Below are 27,335 nucleotides of genomic sequence, written 5' to 3' on the forward strand. Positions count from 1 at the left end.
ACTCAACCTGTTGAGTATCAAAGTGCCTAATCTGTGGAAGTAGAGAAGAGTCCAAATGCTATAGCTTGAATGATTTTATTATGAAAAGCATCAAGTTTAGAAATTCATTTACTTAACTCTGGCCTATCACAGTTATTAATTTCCTATCCTTGGAAACAAGCTATGAATATATATCATTAGTATGGAGGAGATCTTTGCCTTTATATGTGATGATTGCTCTATTAGTATTATAAAACTGTTTTCAGCCAGGCCTACTAAATGGTAGAAGTGTCTGTAGTAATATATTTTCTCGTCTCTAAGTCAAGTGATAAAATAAGGACAGTGATGCCTTGCTTTGTCATGCAGCTGGGGAGCATCTGAAGACAGCACATGGCAGGATTTTGTCCAAAAATTCTCTCTCAAGTAGAATTATTAAATACTCTGCATTAGTCAAACAGTTGAGTCAGAGAGGATTTTAATCTATAGCGATTTCAAAATCCCTAGAGACTGCTGATTTGATTGAGGCTTAAACTGTGAAAGAAAATGGAAACAAACACGAAACTGATTTGTGAAGGTCGCTTTAAAAAGACCAAAGCTTCTGTCTGTGGATATATTTTTAAGTGTCAAAGCTAATGAGTTTTATACATATTCTTAGCTTTCTGATTTTTTGGTTAGTGGATTGTACCTTGCATCTTGCTGAACTGCCCCATCTAGGGCTATGCTGTCATTTTTAATGTAGACTATTACTTTAGAGGACTCAGGCTTGTTCCTACTGCTTTAACTTGGCAACCATGGTTGTCCCCTGGAAATGGGCATGGAAATGTGTAGAGTCGCTATCATTGCTTCCCTGCATTGAATGAGATATCGAGATAGGGAACTTAAACAATAAATCTTTTTTATAGTCACATTCTGAGAATGCTAGACTTTGTGCCCATTTGGAATGATATTTACAATTTTGAACCCTGGAAATGTTACATATTTTAACCTGAAGTATTTTATTCAAGATTACAAGAGTAGTCCTTGATTGGGCTTTTTAGACCTTCTTAAACTACCAGATTACTGATGTTTTATTGTCGAGTGACTAGCTACTAGGAACACATGCTGCCAAAGCAGTTACCTTGTGTTATTAAAAGTAGACATATTCAATACTAGATTCTGAGTAGCACTCCATATATATATAAATATATATATATATATAAAAATATATATATATATTTTTTTTTTTTTTTGAGACAGAGTCTCGCACCGTCACCCATGCTGGAGTGCAGTGGCACCATCTTGGCTCACTGCAACCTCTGCCTCCCAGGTCCAAGCAATTCTCCTATCTTGGCTTCCCGAGTAGCTGGGACTACAGGCACCTGCCACCACACCCAGCTAAGTTTTGTATTTTTAGTAGGGACGGGGTTTCACCTTGTTGGTCAGGCTGGTCTTGAACTCCTGACCTCAGGTGATCCACCCACCTCGGCCTCCCAAAGTGTTGAGATTACAGGCATTAACCACCACGCCTGGCCAACATTCCATATTTATCATGTACCAATCTTAGCTGTATGTAAAGTCATCTCATGCAACAAGGGAGGAGCTTCAGTGAACTGTTATTTAGCAGTTCTTCCTTTTGCAAGAAGAGTTTTTAAGTTGATTTTTGAATAAAGAATTAGATCCTACATGTAAATAATCTGATATGTAAGTAGTCCTAAGATTACTTAATTTGCATCAGATATATGCTGTATGAGTTTCTAAAATACTGTTCTATGGCATTGACCTTCTCTGCCTGAAAGTACCAATCTTTTGAGTAGGAGAGAACTTCTTGGTGGCTAAGCTTTATTATTATTTTTCTAGGCCTGTTTTCATTCCAGGAAGCCATGGTACCTTTCTGAAAGACAACCAAAACAATGAAACGTGTGTGCTGCTTTCTTTAACTTTGAGCTAAAGAAGCCTCATAGATAAGGAATTGGACTTTTATGAGTAATTCTGTCTTCAGCTACCTCTCAGTTGGTTCGGATCCCTTTTGAATGAGAAATATATGTTAATGCATTTTTTGAGCGAATAATGTTTTGTTGTGGAATGTCCATCTACTTTAGTAGGACCAACTGTTGTTAACAGAATTACTTTCTACATCTGTGGAAAACAACATCTAGGCTGACAAAAGTCAAGGTAGCAAGTCTAACAAAATTGAGGCTAAATGATTTGAGTTCTTTATGGAAACATATTTATGGGAAAATTTTGTTGTAGATTCTTCTGTTAAAAAGAATCTAATAAATTTTTATAATTGCTCCTGCACCAGGAAGTGCACCTCTGATTATGATCCATGCCTTGGAGTCAGCTGCACATTAGGAAGATGCTTATCTGGAGGTTTCATTGCCTGTTACTTAGAGATACGGCCAGTGTGGCACCTCTTCTGTTGGTGGTCTTCATTGCCTTATATTACCTTCAAGCATTTTATATGACTTCATGGATTATCTTTTGAATTATTCTTATGGCACATGTTACACTTAACCCTCTATTTTAGTGACAGCTCTTGCTCTGTCTAACCTTGTGGCGGTATAATTATTTTTCATGTAATTACTTTATTCACAGATATAGAATTTAATGTGATAGAATTAAATCCTTTGACAATTATAACAGTTTTTAAAGTGAAAATATTTTATTTAAATCTCGGGTCTGCAGTTTATTTTCTAGATACCTATATATTAATCTAACAGCGTTATTCCATTGAAACTAAAAGAGGTGTGCAGAGTGTGCCACTTTTGCCACGTAATGATTTTTTTCACAATTTCTTAATCATCTGGTAATCTCAGGTTCACGCTTTTGCAAAGAAACACATTGCCTAAAATACATACTTTTAAATTATTAGCTTCAGTGATTTAAGCACAGGGTAAATTCTATGCCTTTAGACACCTATGAACTAGATTCTTACTGTCTCTCTATAAAATAAGTATAGAGTATTTTCGATTTTAAGCAGTTCCTTAACTGCTTCATCAGTAGATGTTATTCCCATAACATCAGTCTCATCTTGGCTTTGGTGATTCAAGCGACACCATACCAGCTGGGTGCAGTGGATCACACCTATAATCCTAGCACTTTGGGAGGCCGAAGTGGTGGATCACTTGAGGTCAGGTGTTTGAGACCAGCCTGGCGAAACCCCGTCCCTACTAAAAATACAAAAATTAGCTGGGCGTGGTTTCGCATGCCTGTAATCCCAGCTACTCAGGAGGCTGAGGCACAAGAATCACTTGAACTGGGAGGCAGAGGTTGCAGTGAGTTGAGATTGCGCCAGTGCACTCCAGCCTGGGTGACCAAGCAAGGCTCTGTCTCAAAACAAAACCATCCTACCTAAAATTTGTGGGAGTTAAATAATTGTAAGATGTCCCCTTCTTGGCTGAGGAGATCATTTTGGAAATGGACACATTATAGGATTTTAACCTAAGACACAGGCTACCCAGAACAAATGGGATTTGGGGCAGTTGCTCACTTTTTCCCATGTCCTGCTGATGAACAACAATGTCTATGAATCATTGATAGTATTTATAGCCAAAGCACTGCATCAATTTATTCATTTTTCTGTATGTTCATTTTGGCTAGATAGCTAAGAATTTCTTCCCATTCTTTGTACCTTATAACATGTGCCCTTCTTTTGATAAAGGTGTTGGGCCTCTAAAGAGAAAGCAGAAAGACAGCTGTCAGTGTCTTGTTGGAACTTTGTTTTCCAGATTGCTGACTATTCTTGATCCAAAACTTGAAGGCTATACCTAATAGATAACCTTTCCTTGCTTCTGAGTCATCAAATCAAAGAGCCTAGAAAGATCTGGTTCACCCTGAGTTTGTTTGTCTTGATTTGTGGTTTTACTATGGAGATGGATGTTTACTAACAAAGAACTCAGATAATTGAGATCGAAGGACAAACTTATGTGTGACTCATATGCAGAGCAGACATCTTTATCAAACTCTATTAAAGAAAACATTTTATAAAGTTATGAGGTGTGGTGGAAGCGGTGTTTGTGTACATGCCTGAGGAAGATGGTAGTGTGAAGGGACAATGTGACAGATAAGAAAAATGACTTCTTATCCTTCTGAGCAGGCTTGGATCATAAGGTATTAGTGTTACATCAAGCATTTCAGTAAACAGGGATAAAGTTGCAGACTTGGGGGGTTTTTTGTTGTTCTTGACTCAAGAGAAATACTACTTTTGTTGTGCAATTGAAGTAATAAAAATAATTAATTTAGGATATACCTTTTGAGCACCTAATTTTTCCCACTATCAAAATAACTTGTTTACTGAAGAAAATTATACACTTAAAATCCCAAACTAGTTTGATTTGATTGATTTTATAATGATCATTTATGCCTACTTTATGTATTTGGCATTTGGTACATCACCTTCAAAAAAACAAATAATACTCATTAATAGAGAAGTGCAATCAGATGGGTACCAAGGAGGTTATCTGAGCAGTTTTTATTTTGTCTTGCAGTTAAATCTGTGCTGGAAGGACCTTCTTATAGAGACATTCTTTTATCATATAGAGATTCTGTTCATGGACTGGGGGAAGAGTGTTTTTTTTTTTGAGACAGAGTTTCACTCTTGTTGCCCAGGCTGGAGTTCAATGGCATGATCTCAGCTCACTGCAACCTCCGCCTCCCGGGTTCAAGCGATTCTCCTGCCTCAGCCTCCCAAGTAGCTGGAATTACAGGCATGTGCCACCACACCCAGCTAATTTTTTGTATTTTTAGTAGAGACAGGGTTTCACCATGTTGGCTAGGCTAGTCTCGAACTTCTGACCTCAGGTGATCCCCCCACCTTGGCTTCCCAAAGTGCTGGGATTACAGGCGTGAGCCACCGTGCCCAGCCTGAGTATTCTAAGATTATATTTCACTGTATTGACAGTTGCCATTCCAGTCTGAGGCCGACTTAGATACTGTATCTTAAAGGCTGTCAGAGGCACAGAGACGCTGATGGTAAAAATAAAGAGATTAGTGAGAGACATCTTTCATTCTACAATGGTGTGGCCACATAGCTCAATGGTCTTAAAGCTAGAACTGAGTGAAAAAAGCCATGACTTTATAATCATGGTCTTGAACTTTTGCTAAAACCTTCAAGTCATTCTCCTACCATGCCTTTCACTTCTACATCAGTAAAAGAAGATTAAGAGTCCCTTCGCAAAACTTTTTTTACCACCTTTTTTGGAAGGGGTGTGTTCAAATTATTTCCTAAAGTAACTCCTGAATACAAAGTTCTTCAGAAATATTACAATTTCTGGCCGGGTGCGGTGGCTCAAGCCTGTAATCCCAGCACTTTGGGAGGCCGAGACGGGCGGATCACGAGGTCAGGAGATCGAGACCATCCTGGTTAACACGGTGAAACCCCGTCTCTACTAAAATAAATACAAAAAACTAGCCGGGCGAGGTGGCAGGCGCCTGTAGTCCCAGCTACTCGGGAGGCTGAGGCAGGAGAATGGCGTAAACCCGGGAGGCGGAGCTTGCAGTGAGCTGAGATCTGGCCACTGCACTCCAGCCTGGGCAACAGAGCTAGACTCCGTCTCAAAAAAAAAAAAAAAAGAAATATTACAATTTCTTTGAATAAATGATGTGATTTTCAATTAATAGAGTTTCAGATATTCTTGATGATTATAAAGTGATAAAAACTCTAGGCATGTACCTTGGGTACTGAAAACTTGTGTGGGATCAGTAAGAGGATTAAGGATAAGAGTGAAAGTAAAAGAAGGCTCTGCCCTGACCTGTGAACAATCCCTCAGAGGGGAAAAAATATTCAAACTCAAATATTAAGATTGGCTTTTATATTAGAAATGAGGAAGTGTATACATTAAATTAATTCTAATCTTTCAATTATCTACTGTCTGTATAAAATCAAAAGTAAGTTTTAGAGATTAAGAACGTAGGGAAAAGACCTTATTTGCCCATAAGGAAAATGCTCAGCTGCATCTCTCCTCTTCTGATTTAAACATTCCTCTTATTCTTTTTTCTTTTTTTTTTTTTTTTTTGAGATGGAGCCTCGCTGTGTTGCCCAGGCTGAAGTGTAGTGGCATGATCTTGGCTCATTGCAACCTCTGCCTCCCGGGTTCAAGCGATTCTCCTGCCTTAGCCTCCTGAGTAGCTGGGACTACAGGCGCATGCCACCATGCCTGGCTAGCTTTTGTATTTTAGTAGAGACGGGGTTTCACCCTGTTGGTCAGGCTGGTCTCAAACTCCTGATCTCGCGATCCGCCTGCCTCAGCCTCCCAAAGTGCTGGGATTACAGGCGTGAGCCACTGCGACTGGCCCTTTCTTCTTTCAATATTTATAGGATGTTAGAAGACCAAAGTCAAGTTAACAATGAGGAAGATTTTAGTTCAGCACAATTAAGAAAAAATGGTAGCCCCATTGGAAGATGAAGAAACAGTAAACAGAAGTAGAAGAAGCTGTTGGGAAAGTGTCTTCTGATGACACATGCTTCTTTGAATAAATCTTTGTGTCAACTAAAACCTTGCCTATGCTTTCTGTATTGCAAGCACCAGGTCCTTGACATGGCTTTAAATCTTTCCTAAGCATTTTGAGAAGGAATTGATGCAATGCTTCTCACTGTTGATATCCTAGGGTTCCACATATTTACATGGGACTTTTTGACCAAAGACCCAACTTTTCACTTTTGTACGTTTACTTCGCCTCTTATACAGGGCTGGACTATTTATGTAGTCTGTTGCATCAGACTATGGTGGCAGAGGGACAAGGTTGGGGTCACTATTAGAATTTGTTTAAGTCTGAACCGGGAATTCCATTTGTCTTAGTGACATGAGTGTCAAACTGTTAGTGCAACACTATTTTAAACTGTGCGCAAGAGCCTGAGAGGCTTATGCTTATAGGTGCCATCTATAAACTTAGAAACAAACAAAGAGCCCCTCTCCATTGAATAGTAAGCCCAGTGGGCAATTAAAGAGCAGCTTGGGACCCCATTTGGTCAGCTAGTCAGAACCAGAGCTCCTGATATTCCCTCTGGATATTGTTGAGAACTGTCACAGAAAGGCTAAAGTAAATAATCAAAATGAAAATAGTTGTTCCAGAGAAAAGTCTTGTTCTGGAAGCTTGGTGTTAAGGAAGGAATAATGACCAATAATTTATGGATCTTTATTAGTTCTAGTCTCAGCAGAGTCCCTTTCAGCTTGAAACATGCACGAACCTGTGTTTTCAAGCACCTCTGAAGATGTTTTTAAAATTAAGGTATAATTTGGGTATAGCAAAAATGCACATATTTTAATCATACAGCTTGATGAATTTTTATATTCAGTTAGCCACCACTCACATAAAAACATAGAATATTTCCATTAACCCAGAAAGTTTCTTATGCCCCTTCCAGTTAATACTACCTGTGACCTAGAGGTAACCACTTTTATCATCACAGATTAGCTTTGCCTATATTAAACTTCCTATGATTGGAATTATCTTGTGTCTATGCTTTTGTATCTAACCTCTTTTGCTCAACTTAATTTGTTTGAGATTCATCCAGGTATTACATGTGTCACTAGTTCATTTTTAATATTGCAGTGTAGTGTTCCATTCTGCAAATATACCACAGTTTATATATCCATTATTCTGTCATTTCAGGCTTTTGGCTATTAGGAATAAAGCTCCTCTAAACATTTTTTTTCAAGTTCTCTCTCTCTCTCTCTCTGTCTCTCTCTCTCTCTCTCTCTCTCTCTCTCTCTCTCTCTCTCTCTCATCAATATATGCATATATTTCCTTTGGGCATATCCCTAGTACTGGAATTGCTGGATCACAAAGTAGGCATATGTTTAACTCTATTAGGAACTGCCAACACGTCTTCCAAAATGACTGTACCATTTTGCATTCTTATCAGCAATGCATGAGCATTCCAGTTGCTCCACATTCTCATCAACACTTGATATTATTGATCTTTATTTTAACCATTCCAGTGGATGTGAACTATGGTTTGAATTTGCTTTTCTCTGCTGAGTAATGATATTGAGCATCTTTAATATACTCATTGGCCATTTGGATATCATCTTTTGTAATGTCCTGGTTAACGTGCTGATTTTTATTAGATATGTTGTCTTTATTAAATATGTGTTCTTTAAATATTCTGGATATATGCCTTTCATGAGATATGTGCATTGCAAATATTTTCTTTCAGTTAATTGCCTTTTCACTTTCTTAATGGTATCTTTTGACAAGCAAAAGTCTAATTTTTTCATTGTTTTTTCCTTTTATGTTTTCACAAACAAAAAATTATCTTTTGTCCGGTCTTCTTTTTTTTTTTTTTTTTTTTTTTTGAGACAGAGTCTCACTCTGTCACCAAAGCTGGAGTGCAGTGGCGTGATCTTGGCTCACTGCGACTTCCATCTCCCAGATTCAAAGTGATTATCCTGTCTCAGCCTCCTGAGTAGCTGGGACTACAGGTGCCCACTACCACGCTCAGCTAATTTTTGTACTTTTAGTAGAGATGAGGTTTCACCATGTTGGCCAGGCTGGTCTTGAACTCAGGTGATCTGGCTGCCTCGGCCTCCCAAAGTGCTGGGATTACACTGTGCCCAGCCCCTCCAGTCTTGAAGAGATAACTCTTTTCTAGAAATTGTATAGTTTTAGCCTTCACATTTAGGACTATGATCCTTTTCAAATTAATTAATTAATTAATTAATTTTTTTTTTTTTTTTGAGACGGAGTCTCGCTCTGTTGCCCAGGCTGGAGTGCAGTGGCCAGATCTCAGCTCACTGCAAGCTCCGCCTCCCAGGTTTACACCATTCTCCTGCCTTAGCCTCCCGAGTAGCTGGGACTACAGGCGCCTGCCACCTCGCCTGGCTAGTTTTTTGTATTTTTTCAGTAGAGACAGGGTTTCACCCTGTTAGCCAGGATGGTCTCGATCTCCTGACCTCGTGATCCGCCCGTCTCGGCCTCCAAAAGTGCTGGGATTACAGCTTGAGCCACTGCGCCCGGCCTTCAAATTAATTTTTTATTGTGAGTGGTCAGGTGTGGTGGCTGATGCCTATAATCCTACTTTGAGAGGCCCAGGTGGGCAGATTGCATGAGCTTAGGAGTTTGAGACCAGCCTGGGCAACACAGTGAAACCCTGTCTGTACAAAAAATACAAAATTTAGTCAGTCATGGTGGTGCCCACCTGTTGTCCCAGCTACTTAGGAGGCTGAGATGGGAGGATCACTTAAGCCTGGGATGTTGAGGCTGCAGTGAGCTGTGATCGCGCCACTGCACTCCAGCCTAGGTGGCAGAGCAAGACCTTGTCTAAAAAAATTTAAAAATTTATTTTTATGTAGGGCAGGGATCAAGGTGTTTAGTTTCTTCCAGTTGCTCCCACACTGATTATCAAAAAGATACACCTTTCCTTTAATGAATTGCACTGATGCCTTTTTAAAAATTTTATTTTTTCTTGGGTTCTTTATTCTGTTACATTGATTTATATAACTGTCTTTTTACCCATATTGTACTATCTTAAATACTGTAGCTGTTTAGTAAGTTTTGAAGTCTCATATTCTAAGGCCTCCACCTTTGTTTTTCTTTCTGGTTATCTTGGCTATTCTAGGGCCTTTGCATTTCCACACATGTGCATTTGTATGAACATGCCAGTGGTTTTTCAAAGTGTGGTCCACAGAACTCTGGGAATTCCCAAGATACTTTCAAGTGGTCCATTAAGTCAAAATTATTTTTGTACTAGTACTAAGTTATTATTTGCCTTTGTTTTTTCTACTATGGTGAAATTTAGTACAGATGGTGCAGAAGCAATTATGGATAAAACTAGTGGCCTCTTACCATAGTAAAGGCAATGGCACCTAACTATGCTAGTGGCCTCTGCTACCTACTTAGAGTTCTTTTTTAAGCTGTATTCACCTAAGAATATCTTTGAAGCAGTAAAAATCATCAACTTTAATTTTATTAAGTTTTGATCCTTGTGTAACTTCTTAATATTCTATATATCAAGTGGGAATGAATGCACAATAGTTGTCTTGAGGGAAAGCCATTGTGATTTGTAAACTGAACTAGCAACTGTTTTCATGGAATACCATTTTATCTCAATAAAACAAACTATGTTTATTCAGACATGGGCATTTGGCAGAAATATTCTCAAAAATAAGCAAACCCTGTCACTTTGAAGAAAACAACTAACAATATTTATTACCAATAATAACATTCTAGCTTTCAATTGAAAATTAGAAATTTGAAAACCTTGTATCCACCACTATCTGCTTAACAGAGTCCCCATATTTAAAGACATTTCTTGGCCGGGCGTGATGGCACACACCTATAATCCCAGCACTTTGGGACGCCAAGGCGGGTGGATCACCTGAGGTCAGGAGTTCGAGACCAGTCTGACCAACATGGTGAAACCCCATCTCTACTAAATACAAAAAATTACCTGGGTGTGGTGGTGCATGCCTGTAAACCCAGCTACTTGGGAGACTGAGGCAGGAGAATTGCTTGAACCCAGGAGACAGAGATTGCAGTGAGCCAAGATCGTGCCATTGCACTCCAGCCTGGGCAACAAGAGTGAAACTCTGTCTTAAAAAAAAAAAAAAAAAATTCTCGTGAAATAAGTAGTGATATTAACTAATATGATTTTTTACATAATAGATAATGAAATATATCAGCATTCGGAACATCTGCAACATTTTCCAAATGACCAGTTTCATGTTGCTACAAAATCATACAAGAGGACTCATTCCAAATGCAAGATAGGACAAAGGATTTTAATGTAATAGAATATGAAAGTTAATTGATATGCTTTCAGATTCCACATTGCAACTAATTTGTTAAGGGTCATATCGAGGAAGAACATCCCCAGAACCTGAAGATGCTATTAATATAATTTATCTTTTAGCAGTTACATATTTGAGTTGAACCAACTTTTCTTCATGTACGTCAACCAAAACAGCATATCAGAACAGATAGAATTCTATAGCAGATATATGAGAATCTAGCTGTTGTCTATTAGAGGGTTTTCTCGTAAAAATGTTACTTTTCTCACTGTTTTTTGTTTAGAAAATATTTTTATGTAGAATGTAATTTATGTTTCTACATAGAGGCTTTATCCTTGTTTTTAAATTAGCTGATACATAATTGTATTAAATGTTGATAGATATAGTACATATAAACCAAAGATCTTTGGAGTCCTGGGTTTTTTGTTGTTTGTTTTTTTGAGACGGAATCTCGCTCTGTCACCCAGGTTGGAGTGCGGTGGTGCAATATCGGTTCATTGCAACTTCTGCCTCCTGGGTTCAAGCGATTCTCTTGCCTCAGCCTCCTGAGTAGCTGGGACTACAGGCATGCACCACCATGCCCGGCTAATTTTTGTTTTTTCAGTAGAGACAAGGTTTCACCATGTTGGCCGGCTGGTCTTGAACTTCTGAGCTCAAGTGATCTGCCCGCCTTGGCTTCCCAAAGTGCTGGAATTACAGGTATTAGCCACCACACCCCGCTGGAGTCCTGAGTTTTTTTAAGCACACTGGGACACTGGGATCCTGAATTTGAAAATGTTTGAAAACCACTGGTATGCATATTCTTGTGTACACACACACACACACACACACACACACACACACACATTAAATTACCAGCTTGTTTATTTCTACAGAAATTCAGATGAGATTTAGTTGGGATTTCATTGAACCTGTATATCAAATTTGGAAGTATTGACATCTTAAAAATACTAAATCTTTCAAAACATAAACTTTTTTTATTTTTTGAGGTGGAGACTTACCCTGTTGCCCAGGCTGGAATGCAGCGGTGTGATATAGGTTCACTGCAACCTCCGTCTCCAGGGTTCAAGCGATTCTTGTGCCTCAGCCTCCTGAGTAGCTAAGATTACAGGCAAAACATAAACTTTTATAACTATTCACTTATTTAAGCCTTCTTTAATTTCTCCCTAGTAAGTTTCAATGTAGGAGTCTTATACATCTTATATAAAATTTTGTTCTAGTATTACATTTTGATGATAATAACTATAGCACATATTTATTTCACTTGTCAGTTTTCTTTATGGCATATAGAATAAAATACTTTTCTGTATAATAAACTCGTATCCCAGCCTGGGCAATATAGTGGGACCTCGTCTCTACAAAAAAATTTAAAAAATTAGCTGAGTGTGGTGGCATACACCTGTAGTCCAAGCTACCTGGGAGGCTGAGGTGGGAGGATTGCTTGAGCCCAGGAGGTCGAGGCTACAGTGAGCCAAGGCTGCACCACTGCACTCTAGCCTGGGTGACAGAGGAGAGACCCTGTATCAAAACAAAAACTGAACTTGTACCCAGCAACTTTTCCAAATTCATTTATTCATTCTAATAGTAGAATCTCTTGGATTTTCTACTGTGTAATCATGTCATCTACAAATAAAGATGGTTTTATTTCTTTTTAATCTTTATATTTATCTTTCTCCACTTGCTTAAACCTCCACTACGATGTTGAATAGAAATGACGATATTGAATATTCTTGTTTTCTTCTCTATTGGGGGAACCTGCCCCCCGTATTTCAACGTAGGTTCTTTCTATTTTCCATAAGTGTTGGCTGGCTGAGAAATAAAGAGAGACAGTACAAAGAGAGGAATTTTACAGCTGGGCCACCGGGGTGACATCACATATCGGTAGGACCGTGATGCCCGCCTGAGCCTCAAAACCAGCAAGTTTTTATTAAGGGTTTCAGAAGGGGAGGGAGTGTAAGAACAGGGAGTAGGTACAAAGATCACATGCTTCAAAGGCCAAAAAGCAGAACTACTAATAAGGGTCTAACAAAGATCACATGCTTCTGAGGGAACAGGACAAAGGGCAAAAGCAGAACTACTGATAAGGGTCCAACAAAAATCACAAGGCAAAGGGCAAAAGCGGAACCACTGATAAGGGCCTATGTTCAGCGGTGCACGTATAGTCTTGATAAACATCTTAAACAATAGGAAACAGGGTTCGAGAGCAGAGAACTGGTCTGACCTCATATTTACCAGGGCGGAGTTTTTCTCCCACCCTAGTAAGCCTGAGGGCACTGCAGGAGACCAGGGCGTATCTCAGTCCTTATCTCAACCACATAAGACAGACATTCCTAGAGCGCTGTTTGTGGACCTCCCCCAGGAATGCATTCCTTTCCAGGGTATTAATATTAATATTCCTTGCTAGGAAAAGAATTTAGTGATATCTTCCCTATAAGTCCACTTATAGGCTCTCTGCAAGAAGAAAAATATGGCTCTTTTTGCAGGCATCAGACCTTATGGTTGTCTTCCCTTGTTCCCTAAACATTGCTGTTATTCCGTTCTTTTTCAAGATGCACTGATTCCATATTGTTCAAACACACATGTTTTACAATCAATTTGTACAGTTAACACAATTATCACAGTGGTCCTGAGGTGATGTACATCCTCAGCTTACAAAGATAACAGGATTAAGAGATTAAAGACAGGCATAAGAAATTATAAAAGTATTGTTTGGAAACTGATAAATATCCATGAAATCTTCACAATTTATGTTCCTCTGTCGTGGCTCCAGCCGGTCCCTCTGTTCAGGCTCCCTGATTTCCTGCAACACTTCTCAACCCTAGGAGGAAGGGTTTATTATTTCACTATTAAGTATAATGTTTGATAAGTAAAAATTTGTCAGAACTGAAGCAGAAAGAGAAAAATACTGAAGTAAAACAGAACTCAGTGTGAGTGGTATATCAAACCATAGCAATATCAAACTAACATCTGTGTAATTATTTCACATATATGAAAGAAAAGAAGAGAATATGGCAAAAGAAATACATGAAGGGTTGAGAATTTTCCAAAATTAATGAAAGACATAAGTCAAAGTTTTAAGAAACTCATTATATGCTGAGATATTAATAAACACAAAGAAAACCATACCTAGGCATATCATAATCAAACTCTTCAGATCTAAACATAAGGAAGGAATTTTAAGAAGCCTACTCTGTTTATTTCTTTTTTTTTTTTTTCTTTTTTCTTTTATGAGATGGAGTCTCACACTGTTGCCCAGGCTGGAATGCAGTGGCGAGATCTCGGCTCACTGCAAGCTCTGCCTCCCAGGTTCATGCCATTCTCCTGCCTCAACCTCCTGAGTAGCTGGGACTACAGGCACCCGCCACCACGCCCGGCTAATTTTTTGTATTTTTAGTAGGGACGGGGTTTCACCATGTTAGCCAGGATGGTCTCGATCTCCTGACCTCGTGATCCACCCGCCTCGGCCTCCCAAAGTGCTGGGATTACAGACATGAGCCACCATGCCTGGCCTTGTTATTTCTTAGGTTTATATGTAAGTGATGGTTTGGACTTTTGATAAAAAGAGAAATTGGAAAAGTAGCAGGGTAATTTTTAAGTTTCCTTGGCAGTGTGAGATCCCTGTCTCTGAATCAGGAGGCTCTATGAGGAATCTTCAGGATATTTTTCAATAGACAGAAGTAAAAGAGATGGGAAACCAGTATTAATTTATAAACAGTTAGGTGCCCAACACTGTGCTAGGTCTTGCCACATGTCTCATCTCATTTAATCTTGTTTAATTAGGATCACAGGTCCATTTCAGCAATAGTAAAAGAACAGGACCTAGGACACCTAGCTCCTGATACTTAAAATTACTTAAAGTGCATTATGGTGACACCTCAGATAAGTTCAAACCTCTTTCTACCCTGCCTAATCAAATATTCATTTCAAAACACTGTATGCTGAAATGAGCCATGTGGGAGTTGAAGAGAATCAACTATTCAGGTGGTGAAAATGTGTGAATGCAGCTGGCAGATGAAGTTCCAGTGTGATGAATTCCCAGCTTGTCCTTATTGCTTTAGGCAACAACTGACAGGCCTGACTGGTCATTGGCTTTCCATTCCTGGCATTGATAGTACTGAAAATTCTTAATGTCACAGATCCTTAAAAGCTGTCATAGTGGATACAAATGGTGCTGGAGGGTCCTTCTTGCATAGAGATGTAATCAATATGGTCTGGAGTTCTTGACCTGAACCTATAGTTACTTGGACATTTTGAAGGTAGCTTGTTGTTATAGAACATGCATATATTCATAACATTGGGACTGAGTTGTGCATGGAGAGGAGAAAAATAGAGGCTTTATCCCTCTTTCTGTTCTTAGTATTTAAGGGGCCTTAATAATCATCACAGAAGAGAGTGATATTATAGGATTAGAATATTGTATTTTTGGTTTTGCGTGCTGAAGTTCAAATCTCACCCCTGAAGTGATCCTGATATTTTGCCAAAGTTGTGACTTTAATATTCTGTGGCTTGTAATTGTGATTTTTCTAATACCAGAGTAGAATTTTGGGGAGGAATTTTTCAAAACCTAAATACCTCAATTTGAAGTGAGGCTTAGCTTTAAATAATAACACATTTGAGTTTGAGCTTTTCCTGCAATTAAGTGGTATGCTGCAAAAAGAAATTAGGTTAGCAGATTTTATGGCATCCATGATCCATGGACAAGAGTGAGTAGAAGGAGATGATACTGATACCAGTTCTTAAGTCTCTAAATGTTTTTAGGTTATGTGATCAGGATTTCTTTGCCAAATGAAAATGGTAAAAGTGGAAGCATGAAACACCTTAATAGTAGGTGTGGATGCTGATTGTCTGTTACTGCTTGGCTTAAGATACCCCTGGATGGGCCAGGGACGGTGGCTCACGCCTGTAATCCCAGCACTTTGGGAGGCCGAGGTGGGCGGATCACCAGGTCAGGAGATTGAGACCATCCTGGCTAACATGGTGAAACCCCATCTCTACTAAAAACACAAAAAATTAGCCAGGCATGATGGCGGGCACCTATAGTCCCAGCTACTCAGGAGGCTGAGGCAGGAGAATGGGGTAAACCCGGGAGGCGGAGCTTGCAGTGAGCTGAGATCCGGCCACTGCACTCCAGCCTGGGCGACAGAGCAAGACTCCGTCTCAAAAAAAAAAGAAAAAAAAATAACCCTGGATGGCATTATTATTGGATTACCCTTTATGTAGCATGCTTGGAACAGATGGGGAAAAGTAATGGCTTATAATAAAGGACTCTTTGAGAACAAGGGCTGTCTTCATATCTCCCTTTGCCTGGTATTGGTACCTTCCACAGAGCAGGTAATCAATATTTGTCGATATCTGATTAATAATGATAGTGATAATCAACAATGATAACCATTGTTGATTTCTTATAAAACATAAGGCTTTAAATATCATAACATTATTAAAAGTTGGTAATGCTGAGTCTTTATCTTCGTTACCTGACTTAAACCTGGTCCTCAATTAGGTTTGCCCTTATGTTACGGTCATTATTCCTTTGTTTGGGCCTATGGTCAATTGTGTGATCAAATGAAATATTTGACAAAGCATTTCAAATTATCTTTTACATTATTCTTTTAAAGCAGCATTATGTTTAAACAGAATATTTCTTTGATACAAGCTTTCGTTCTATTAGGCTTAGCATGGAGATATTTGTTTTAAGGTTATCCTTATAAAGCATTAACTCTAGCAAAGTCTTGCTTTTTGGGATCTATGGTCAAGACTGGTAAACATCTGCTGAAAAGAATGGACATGCTTTTGCTTTCTGCTCTTACTAGGCTAACTTTCAGACATAATTTTAGGGATATTTTGGGCTGCCTTTGAAGCTAGCCCATTTTGGACACAGGACATTGACATATGGAGAACTGACCCTAAGTTCCATTAAGCCAAAACATTTTGTTGAAGAATTCCCAAAATTTTAGTTGTGTCACTGCAGTTTAGTTACTTGTACTTATGTTCTAGACAGCTACAAGAAACATGGTAGAATTGACTTCTGTTGTATGAAGTGGCGTCTTGAGTCTTAAACCTATTTTACTTTGGTGGTCTATAATATTTGGAAAGGCAACAGTTGTTCTATAAATGCTCAATGTTAAGATTGTAGAGAACACTAAGTTATACTTGACACTAGAAAGTTGAACTTTCCAGTTAGTTATCCCTTCTTTAGATGAGTTTATGTAGTTCTCAAATGAATGCTTGTAAGATCGGGAACAGAACCCATTTACTCTTCTGTTTCTCTTACCTAAAGAGGAAATAGCGAACCCTTTGACCTTCTATTTGGGCTACCTTTTCCTTTTCCTATGTTAGAAATTCATAGCCATGAGTCAGTACCTCAAATTAGAGTTTTTATAGCCATGAGAGGGGCCCAGTTCCTGAATCAGATGACTTAAGCCAGAGAGAACTTACTATGGTGCCTGAAACTTTTCATTTCTCTTGAAACGTGTTCTTAATCTTACTCTTTATTCCAACCCACCCCCTTGAATAAATTAATTTATGTTCTCTTCTGTTCTTAAACTTTTACTGTTATATGTACCATCTCATATTAAAATTAGTTGGGTATTGTTTTTCATTCTAGACTATGAACTCATCTTTTTACTCCCCGTAGCTCCCTGAATGGTTCTGACACATAATAGACACTCAACAAATGTTAATGAATTCGACATTTCATCATGGAACATTGAAACCAAGTTCTTGCATTTGCCTGGAAACAGTAATTACCTCTTCAAAGAGAAACTGTGTGGCTAGGGAGCAGAAGTGACAAGGAGACCATCTTTCCACTAGAGTCCTTTACAACACGGCCATACACTATCCATGCAAGCATAAATTAAACTCTGTTTTTAACAACATACTTTTTAGATTTTTTTTCAACAATTGACGACGCTGAGGTTAAGAGATTTAAATAACTTGTCTACTGTCACAGAGCTAGTAGATGGTAGAGCAAAGGTGTGAATCTGTGAAACCTTCACTTTTTCCAGGATCTTGAACAGCATCTCTCAGCCAAACTTGATTTCATTCATATAATCATCAGGGCGTGTATGTGACCTGGGGACTATTTATATTTATTCTTTTTATCATATACTGTTGTATCATAGAGGACACAAAATGCATCACCTCCACCCTGGAATGGCACCTCTATTTTAAGAGACCACTGGCAAAACCTCTTCAATGAGATTTTGATGATGGAAGACTGTTACAATCAAGGCTCTCCTAACTATACCTGCATCTCACAGACACTACCTTTAAGTAGTGAACAGTTATTTTCAGCTAGGAAGGCCACTGTCAATCAGGTAATGGTTTCTTAAGCTGAAAAAGGCTTTCCACTTAAGAATGGTGATTGGCCAAGGTCACATCCCCTTTCCATCTACTTACGGGAAAATTCAAAATAAAGGAATACCAGTGTTTGAAACTCACAATTCACTCTATAGTGAGCGGTGGAGGACTGTGAGGTAATCAAGGTGATTATATTTCCCTTAGAAATGTTGTTAACTGTTTTTTCAAAATACATATTAAAGCTTAAAACATACCCAAAATACACTGATTCTAAATGGACCTGACGCCTTGATCTTCAATCATGGACTAACATATGAGTGGGGATTCCCAACGGACCATTGTACACTACAATATTTATTACTATAAAGATCTAAGAGCTCTTAGCCACTTTTAAACTTATAAGAGCTGTTCAGCTCTCATCCTCTTGACTTGTGGTTTCACATTTTAAAATTCTGGTTTGTTTTGTGTGATGTATTCAGAAGTACCTCCCTACCTCGATTTCAGAATAATATTTGGCTTTTTAAGAAATTTAAGGAAGTGCAGATATGAAAGTGTACCCATTGATGCGTGGGGACTGCAGTGCCTTTAACTGGCTCATCTTTGGCCTCTGTTTATTCATCTGCAAAATGGTAACTAGGTTTTGCCTTCTAGTTAGTTGATATGATAAAAATACTAATAAATTGAAAGGCTGTGGGATGATACCTTTATCAGTTCCTTCTATGGATGGTGTAATTTTCACTGTAGTTTACTTTAGCGTATATGGTCTCAAGAATAAAAATAAGAAATTACTAAGGAACCTCCTGAATGCAATACTATTAACATTCACAAAAATAGCTATATGCAAATTAGTAGATGTCCTTAGCTGAGATAAAACTATTTTGAGGTTGTGATCATGAAAATTAACATAAGCTGATATAATTTTGAATTGTATGCATCTGTTTTCATGAAGGAAACCTATTTGGAGAGGTTTATTCTTGAAAAGTTATGGAATTAAAAGTTAAATGGGATACTTAACATCTGTATTTAACTCTTGAATTATATGCAGCTCATAGAGTTTCTCTCCTATATGCATATTAAATTGTATATAATGAACTATTAGTGGTTTTAGGTAACATTTGGTTGCTGAATATACTATGCTAAGCATTTCACATGCATTATCACCTGTATTCACAAAATATTATGAGGTAAAAGCACTGTTACAATTTCCATTTTTTCAGAAGAAGATGTGATTCAGAGAAATTAAGTACTGTATACTACCTCCTACCTTTGACAGTGTCATCTGAATTTTTTTGTCATGAACATGTTTTACGTAGCTCATTGTTAAAGTCCATTTTTGAGAAATTTTTTGAATAGATGTGTGTAATGCAAGTGCGTGAACTTTGTGGTTAGGTGTAGAGAGTATAGGAACATCTGTCTCTGCTGTTGTAAAAATTAATAGATACAGCATTTGTAAATCTTCTGGCCATAGTTCAGGTACATAACAAGGACTCATTAAATGTCAGTTGTCACCACCTTACCTTCTTTCCATAAAATATTTCCTTTTTGTCTGTCCCAAAGTTTTAGTTTTACTCTTCATGTGTATTATAATGTATGATGAGCATCCTAAGAAGATAGATTATACTATTGTCCCCATTTTACAGTCGAGCAAACAGACTGAAATGTGATAGGTTCCAGGTTGAATTCCCATAGCAGTCTGATTCCAGAGCCTGTGTTTTTAGCTATAATGTGCTTTGGTATGAAGATATGTTCCAATAACAGATTATATTCTGATATTTCAGAGAAGAATCTAAATCCTAGAAATCATTCTCTTATACCCACATCCCTGCCATTCAGTTTTTCCCATCTTAGGTTATGCTGGTGTAACAGTGTGTCTCCTAATCCTCAGTTGACTCTTGTAGTAAGTTTGTATATTAAATGCTCAAACACCCTTCTTATTCTAAAATCTGTGATCCTCTGTCATTTGGATACATTTGCAGTAGTCTGAGGCAGCTCTGAGAATCCTTTAAGGGAAAAGTATTCATCACTGTGGCTTTAGTAAGGAGTATGTTGACATTTTTACTCTTTAACTCCAGGAACTCCTACTGACCTGAAATTAACCAGTTCATGGAGGTTTTTGGCTGGGACTAAGGAATGAAATTAACTCCCTAAGTCCCCTCTTCTTAAAAAAAAAGAACCTCAAAATACTGCTGCCCAAATGGATTTAACTTTAGTTATATATTTTTTTACATGCAAATACGTTTTGCTCAGCCTAAAAAGGCAAAGAAAAGCTATTTGGTTTGCAGAGGAACAGATGACTGTCCTGAGCATGTCAGACTGACTGTTTATATGTGTTTTTCACTCCGTCTTACTCTGTCTTTGTCTTTCATGTTCTTTTTTCTGTTTCAGTTTGTCCTGTTTCTGTCTCTCCCTCACAGCAACTATCTTCCTATTTTGATAATCCTGTTTCATCTCTATAAGGAAAAGGCTCTCTTGAGGATGCAGAAAATGTTACTATTTTTATAACAGTCCCTAAATACAGAAAAGATTTTAACTTGGCTATAAAACTTTGTTCTTGGCATAAATTTGGCAGATAGTCTTTCGCCTGGGTGAGACTTTTCACTGGGATCCTGGAAGTGTTGGGACGTCACTGCCCTCCACTCTTGCTTCTCCAAGTATGACATTAGTGGTTTTAGCTCTTGTTGACCCATCTTTAAACCAAAGCTTTATAGCCTATTAGAAGCACAGTGTGGATTTTTCTTATGATATGTTGGAATAAAAGAAAAAACTTCTCTAAAGTTACAAATGGTTTCGTTTACCAAAATGACTATTTCACTTGGAAAGCTTTGTCTTTTCTGTAAAAATTCCAGGAGTTGGGTGGGCTTGATGTCCTCTCTCCCATTCCACCTCCCCACCCACAGACTCATGTCAGCAAAGATGCTGAGAGGTTTATTCCAGTGTTTTAGGAGGCAAGACCTTGACCAAGGAGTAACTAAGACATATTTTTCTGCTTTTATTTTTTAAAAACTTTTTTTAAAAAAGCAGATCTCTATGACTTTTTCATCTTGTATAACTGTATAAAGAAACTTTTCCGATTGAAATTAAAGTAAGGAAATACCACAGGATGGCTTTAAAGTGTTTGTTTCATTGTAGAACATAGGGCAAATGCCTTGGAACATCAGTAGTTACTATCTGAGGCAACCTTTGGGGATTGAGATATATGCCTTTCAGATCTGCACTTCGTCTCATACTTCATCATTTATTGGATCAAATAGCAGTCTCATTTACTTAGGATCTGTGTCAACACCCTGAGCTCCAAACTGGGTATCACATGTCACCTTGTGAGAGATCCTCTGCGTTACCCCCATCAATTCTGCTTCATTAAAGGACTGGTCATCTTAAAGATGGTCATCTTAAAGCTTTAAAGAAATGAAAAATATTTTCCCTCTCCATAAAAAAATACTTACAACTTTACAACATTTTACTTAGCAGAGTAACTTTGCCCAGCCCTGGAGCACAGCATTCTTAAAAGTAAGCCCAGTAAACCTAAGTGTTGGATGGTTCTGCAAGTAACCACTGCAAAAAAAGATTTCGTGGTGGAAGTAAGTAGTGTCTTTTGCTAGGATACCAGGTTGTTTAATAAAACTAGGAATAGCTGAGGGTAGGAAAAGTCATGAGGCTTTTTCTCATCACAAGCTGTGTAATACATACTTCAGGTAACCTCCGTGGGTTTCCTTACTGCTATTGGCTCAGCTGTGGCTTTTTATGGAACCATATCTGCATTTCCATCTCTTTCATCCCTCCCTTTTTATGAGAATAAAAAGTGAATTGGGTGCTATTTAAATATACTCTACTTATATTTATTGAAAACTACCCTGCCGCAGGGCACAGTGCATTGGAAAACTGCCTTGTACCAGCCCAGTTTTCCACTCAGGTGGTTTACCCCAAAACCTGGCCTTTGCTTTCCTCAGACCTTTAATTTCTTTAAACTAAGTGATCACAGAAAAACCTAGGAGGAGCTAGTTTCATTTGTGAGGTTTTCAACAAAACTTAAGTGGAATGCGGCTAGAAAAACAGACTCATGAAAGGCCATGACTACTATGCTGACACTAGAGGAAAAACCCACAGAATTTTCTTTTTTATTTTTTTGAGACGGAGTTTCGCTCTTGTTGCCTAGACTGGAGTGCAATAGCATGATCTTGGCTCAAAGCAACCTCTGTCTCCTGGATTCAAGCGATTCTCCTGCCTCAGCCCCACGAGTAGCTGGGGTTACAGGCATGTGCCACCACGCCTGGCTAATTTTGTATTTTTTTAGTATAGATGGGTTTCTCCATGTTGGTCAGACTGATCTTGAACTCCCGACCTCGGGTGATCCATCTGCCTCGGCCTCCCAAAGTGCTGGGATTACAGGTGTGAGCCACCGTGCCTGGCCTAAACCCACAGAATTCTTATACCTCTTGATTTCAGTGTTGGGGAAAAATGGAAAGAAAAAAAAAGTGAAAGAGCTTTAGTACTGGTACACTTTGGGAAAGAAAGGCAGCTAGGGATGTTTGGTTAAATTCATTTGTCTCATATTGATGTTTTATTTAAAATATTGTCCAGAAATAAACAATTCATACATGTTCAATTTTGTGCCTTTCTGAGTAGCCTGGTGAAATCTTACAGCATCCCTCCCAGACCGTGAATCATCCCTTTGTCTGGCATCTCCAGGCTGTCTATGCTACCTACCCTTTAGTCACTTGGCAGCCGTCTTGGTTGCAGTATTACAGTGCTTGTATTCAGGTAACCTTTATTTTACTTAATGACCCCAAAGCACAAGGGTTGATGCTGGCATATTGTTATAATTGTTCTATTTTATTACCAGTTATGTTGTTAATCTTTGTGCCTAGCTTATAAATTAAACTGTATCATAGGTCTGCACATATAGGAAAAAACATGGTGTATTCAGTCATGTATGGCATAATGACCTTTCAGTCAACAGTGGACCTTATATGCTCGTGCAACAGTGTTCTGGTAAAATTATAATACCAGATTTTTACTGTACCTTTTCTATGTTTAGATACACAAATACCATTGTGTTACAGTCGTCTACAGTATTCGGTACAGTAACACACTGTATAGATTTTTCACCTAGGAGTAATAAAAGAAGTTATAGCATATAGCTTAGGTGTGTTGTAAGCTATTCCATCTAGGTTTATACAAGTATACTCTATGATGTTTGCACAGTGATGAAATCACCAAATAAGACACTTTCTCAGAACACATCTTTGTTGTTAAGCAATGCATGGGTGTATAGTGTTGGTACTGTCCATGGTTTCAGGCATCCACTGGGGGTCTTGGAACATATCCTCATGGATAAGGAGTGGAGGACATTTGTAGAAAAAATTATATTTTGAAACTTGTTTGATTTATTGTCAGCGGATTTCCTTCAAGTCATTAAATATTTTTGAAGACATAGATATTTTAATGGTGGCTGGATCATTTATTTGTCTGATTTTCTATCATTAAACTTTCACATTGCTTAGAATTTTTTCCCGTATAATTTAGAATAAATACATTCCTATATATAAATCTTTGTTGTTATCTGTGATTATTTGTTTAGGATAAATTCCCAGAAGTGGAAATTCTGGCTCCAGAATATGTGTATTTTTAAGTCACTTTATGTTTACATATTGCCAGGTTGCCCTAAGTAAAGTTCTATCAATTTGTGCTTCATTCAGCTAAGTTTGATGTTCCTCATTTCCTTCCTTTAGTCTTGCTTTGCTAACACTAGGCTTACTTTTTTTAAGGACTTCAATTTGGTAGACTAAACACAATAATTCTCTCTCTTACATTGCTGGTACGAATGTAAAATGGTATAGTCACTGTGGAAAACAGTTTGGCATTTCCTCAAAAACCAAAATCTAGAATTCCCATATTATCCAGCCATTGAACTCCTAGGTAAATAACAACAACAACAACAACAACAAAATGAAAACAGTAAGCTTGTATGATAATGTTCATTGCAGCATTATTCACAACAGCCAAAATGTGGAAACAACCCAAGTATCCACCAAAAGAAGAACGGAATAAACCAAATGTGGACTGTCCATACAATGAACCATTATTCAGGCCAGGCGCGGTGGCTCACGCCTGCAATCCCAGCAATTTGGGAGGCTGAGGTGTGTGGATCACCTGAGGTCAGGAGTTTTGAGACCAGCCTAGCCAGCATGGCAAAACCCCATTTCTACTGAAAATACAAAAATTAGCCGGGGGTAGTGGCAGGTGGTTGTAATCCCAGCTACTTGGGAGACTGAAGCATGAGAATCGCTTGAACCTGGGAGGCGGAGATTGCAGTGAGCTGAGATTGCGCCACTGCACTCCAGCCTGGGGGGCAGAAAGAGACTGTATCTCAAAAAAAAAAAAGAAAAAGAGCTGGGCGCGGTGGCTCACGCCTGTAATCCCAGCGGGCGGATCACGAAGGTCAGGAGATCAAGACCAGCCTGGCTAACATGGTGAAACCTCTTCTCTACTAAAAATACAAAAATTAGCCGGGCGTGGTGGCAGATGCCTGTAATCCCAGCTACTTGGGAGGCTGAGACAGGAGAATGGCGTGAACCCGGGAGGTGGAGCTTGCAGTGACCTGAGATCGCACCACTGCACTCCAGCGTGGGTGACAGAGCGAGACTCTGTCTCAAAAAAAAAGGAAAGAAAAAAAGAAACATTATTCAGCCACAAAAAAGAATGGAAGTATGATACATGCTGTAACATAAATGAACTTTGGAAACATTCTGCTAAATTAAGCCAGAAACAAAAGGACAAACAGGGTATGATTCTACTTATGTGAAAACTATACAATAGGGCAAATCTGTAGACGTAGAAAGTAGACTCGAGGTTACCAGGGACTGGGGAAAATAGGGGAATGGAGAGTTATTGCTTACTAGTTACAGGGTCTGGGAAGTGATTAAAAAGATTAAAAAGATTAAAAGTTTGAGTTGGGAGGCTGAGGCAGGTGGATCACTTGAAGTCAGCAGTTTGAGACCAGCCTGGCCAACATGTTGAAACCCCATCTCTACTAAAACTACAAAAAAAAAAAAAATTAGCGAAATGTGGTGGCACACGCCTGTAGTCCTAGCTACTCAGGAGGCTGAGGCAGGAGAAACGCTTGAACCCAGGAGGCAGAGGTTGCAGTGAGCTGAGATTGCACCACTGCACTCCAGCCTGGGCAACAGAGTGAGACTCCATCTCATAAAAACAAAAAAAGTTTTGGGAATAGGAAGAGGTGATGGTTGTACCACACTGTGAATGTCATTAGTGCCACTGAATTGTATTCCTAAAAATGGTTAAAATGGTAAATTTTGTTTTATATACTGTGACCACAAACAAAAAAAAGAACAATAATAAGTTTTATTTGAAGAAAAGCAGTTTTAATATATGTTTATTTGATTACTATTGAGGTTGAACATTGAACAGAAGTGTTAATTGGCCACTGACCATCTTGAAGTTTTTCTATTCTTACTGGTTTGTTTTGATTTTTTGAGACGGAGTCTCACTCTGTCGCTCAGGCTGGAGTGCAGTGGCAGGATCCCAGCTCACCGCAATCTCTGCCTCCCAGGTTCAAGCAATTCTCCTGCCTCAGCCTTCCGAGTAGCTGGGATTACAGGTGCATGCCACCACACCCAACTAATTTTGTACTTTTAGTAGAAATGGGGGTTTCACCGTTGTTGGCCAGGTTGCTCTCGAACTCCTGACCTCAAGTAGTCCACCCACCTTGGCCTCCCAAAGTGCTGGGATTACAGGCATGAGCCACTGCACCCGGCCCTCATTGATTTTCAGATCTCATATATGAGGATGATTAATCTTTTATATTTGTATTGCACATTTCATATGTTGCAGATAAACCATGGTTGTTTTAAAAACATTAGAATACATAAGAAGGAAGGTAAGCAGGGAGGGAAGGGAGAGAGGGAGTTCAGAGTCATCTAAAGATAAACTTTTGGTATATATACTTCCAAATTCTTTTACTCTGTGTATATCACGAATATCCTTCCATGTCAATTTTGTTTGTTGGTTTAAGAGACAGGTTCTTGCTATGTTGCCAGGCTGGTCTTGAACTCCTGGGCTCAACAGATCCTCCCACCTCAGCCTGTCATGTAACTAGGACTATAAGCATGCACCACCTTGCCCAGCCTCCATGTCAGTTTTTTTTTTAATTTAAAAATTTAATTTTTGTGGGTACATAGTAGGAGTGTATATATATATATACCCACACACACGTGTGTGTGTGTGGGGGGGGGGGTGTGTATATATATATATATATATATATATTTCGCCCAGGCTGGAGTGCAGTGGCCGGATCTCAGCTCACTGCAAGCTCCGCCTCCCGGGTTTATGCCACTCTCCTGCCTCAGCCTCCCGAGTAGCTGGGACTACAGGTACCTGCCACCTCGCCTGGCTAGTTTTTTGTATTTTTTAGTAGAGACGGGGTTTCACTGTGTTAGCCAGGATGGTCTCGATCTCCTGACCTCGTGATCCGCCTGTCTCGGCCTCCTAAAGTACTGGGATTACAGGCTTGAGCCACCGCGCCCGGCCGTGTGTGTATACACACACACATACCTGGGGTATTACATCATATATATATATACACACACATACACACACACACACACACACACACCTGGGGTATTACATCATATATATATATGATGTTTTGATACAGACATGTAATACATAATAGTCACGTCATGTTAAATGGAGTATCTGTTCCCTCAAGTATTTATCCTTTGTGTTACAAACAATCTAATTATACTCTTTTAGTTATTTTAAAATGTGTAATTATTATGACTACAGTCACCCTGTTGTGCTATCAAATACTGGGTCTTATTATTAATTCCATTTTTTTGTACCCATTAATCCTCTCCACCTCCCCGCTACCCTCCCACCACCCTTCCCAGCCTTGGGTAATCATCCTTCTGCTATCTCCATGAATTCAATTGTTTTGATTTTTAGATCCCACAAATGTGTGAGAACATGTGATGTTTGTCTTTCTGTGCCAGGATTATTTCACTTAGCATAATGACCTCCAGTTTCATCCATGTTGTTGCAAATGACAGGATCTCATTCTTTTTTATGGCTGAATAGTACTCCATTGTGTAAGTACCACATTTTCTTTATCCATTCATCTATTGATGGGACACTTAGTTTGCTTTCAAATTTTGGATGTTGTGAACAGTAGTACTGCAACAAACATGGAATGCAGGTGTCTCTTCAATATGCTGATTTCTTTTCTTTTGGGTATATACCTAGCAGTGGGATTGCTGGATTGTATGGTAGCTCTAGTTGTAGTTTTTTGAGGAACCTCCAAACTATTCCTCATAGTGGTTGTACTAATTT

At 38.8% G+C, this 27,335-nt stretch overlaps 1 protein-coding gene across 6 annotated transcripts in view; it reads left to right on the forward strand.

The window, feature by feature from the left end:
- Positions 1-27,335, forward strand: part of BCAS3 (BCAS3, microtubule associated cell migration factor) — a 707,187-nt gene that overhangs the window by 392,280 nt on the left and 287,572 nt on the right. The window lies entirely within an intron of this gene.

The sequence above is a fragment of the Theropithecus gelada genome, chromosome 16 (assembly GCF_003255815.1).
Source record: "Theropithecus gelada isolate Dixy chromosome 16, Tgel_1.0, whole genome shotgun sequence".
Classification (NCBI taxonomy): Eukaryota; Metazoa; Chordata; class Mammalia; order Primates; family Cercopithecidae; genus Theropithecus; species Theropithecus gelada.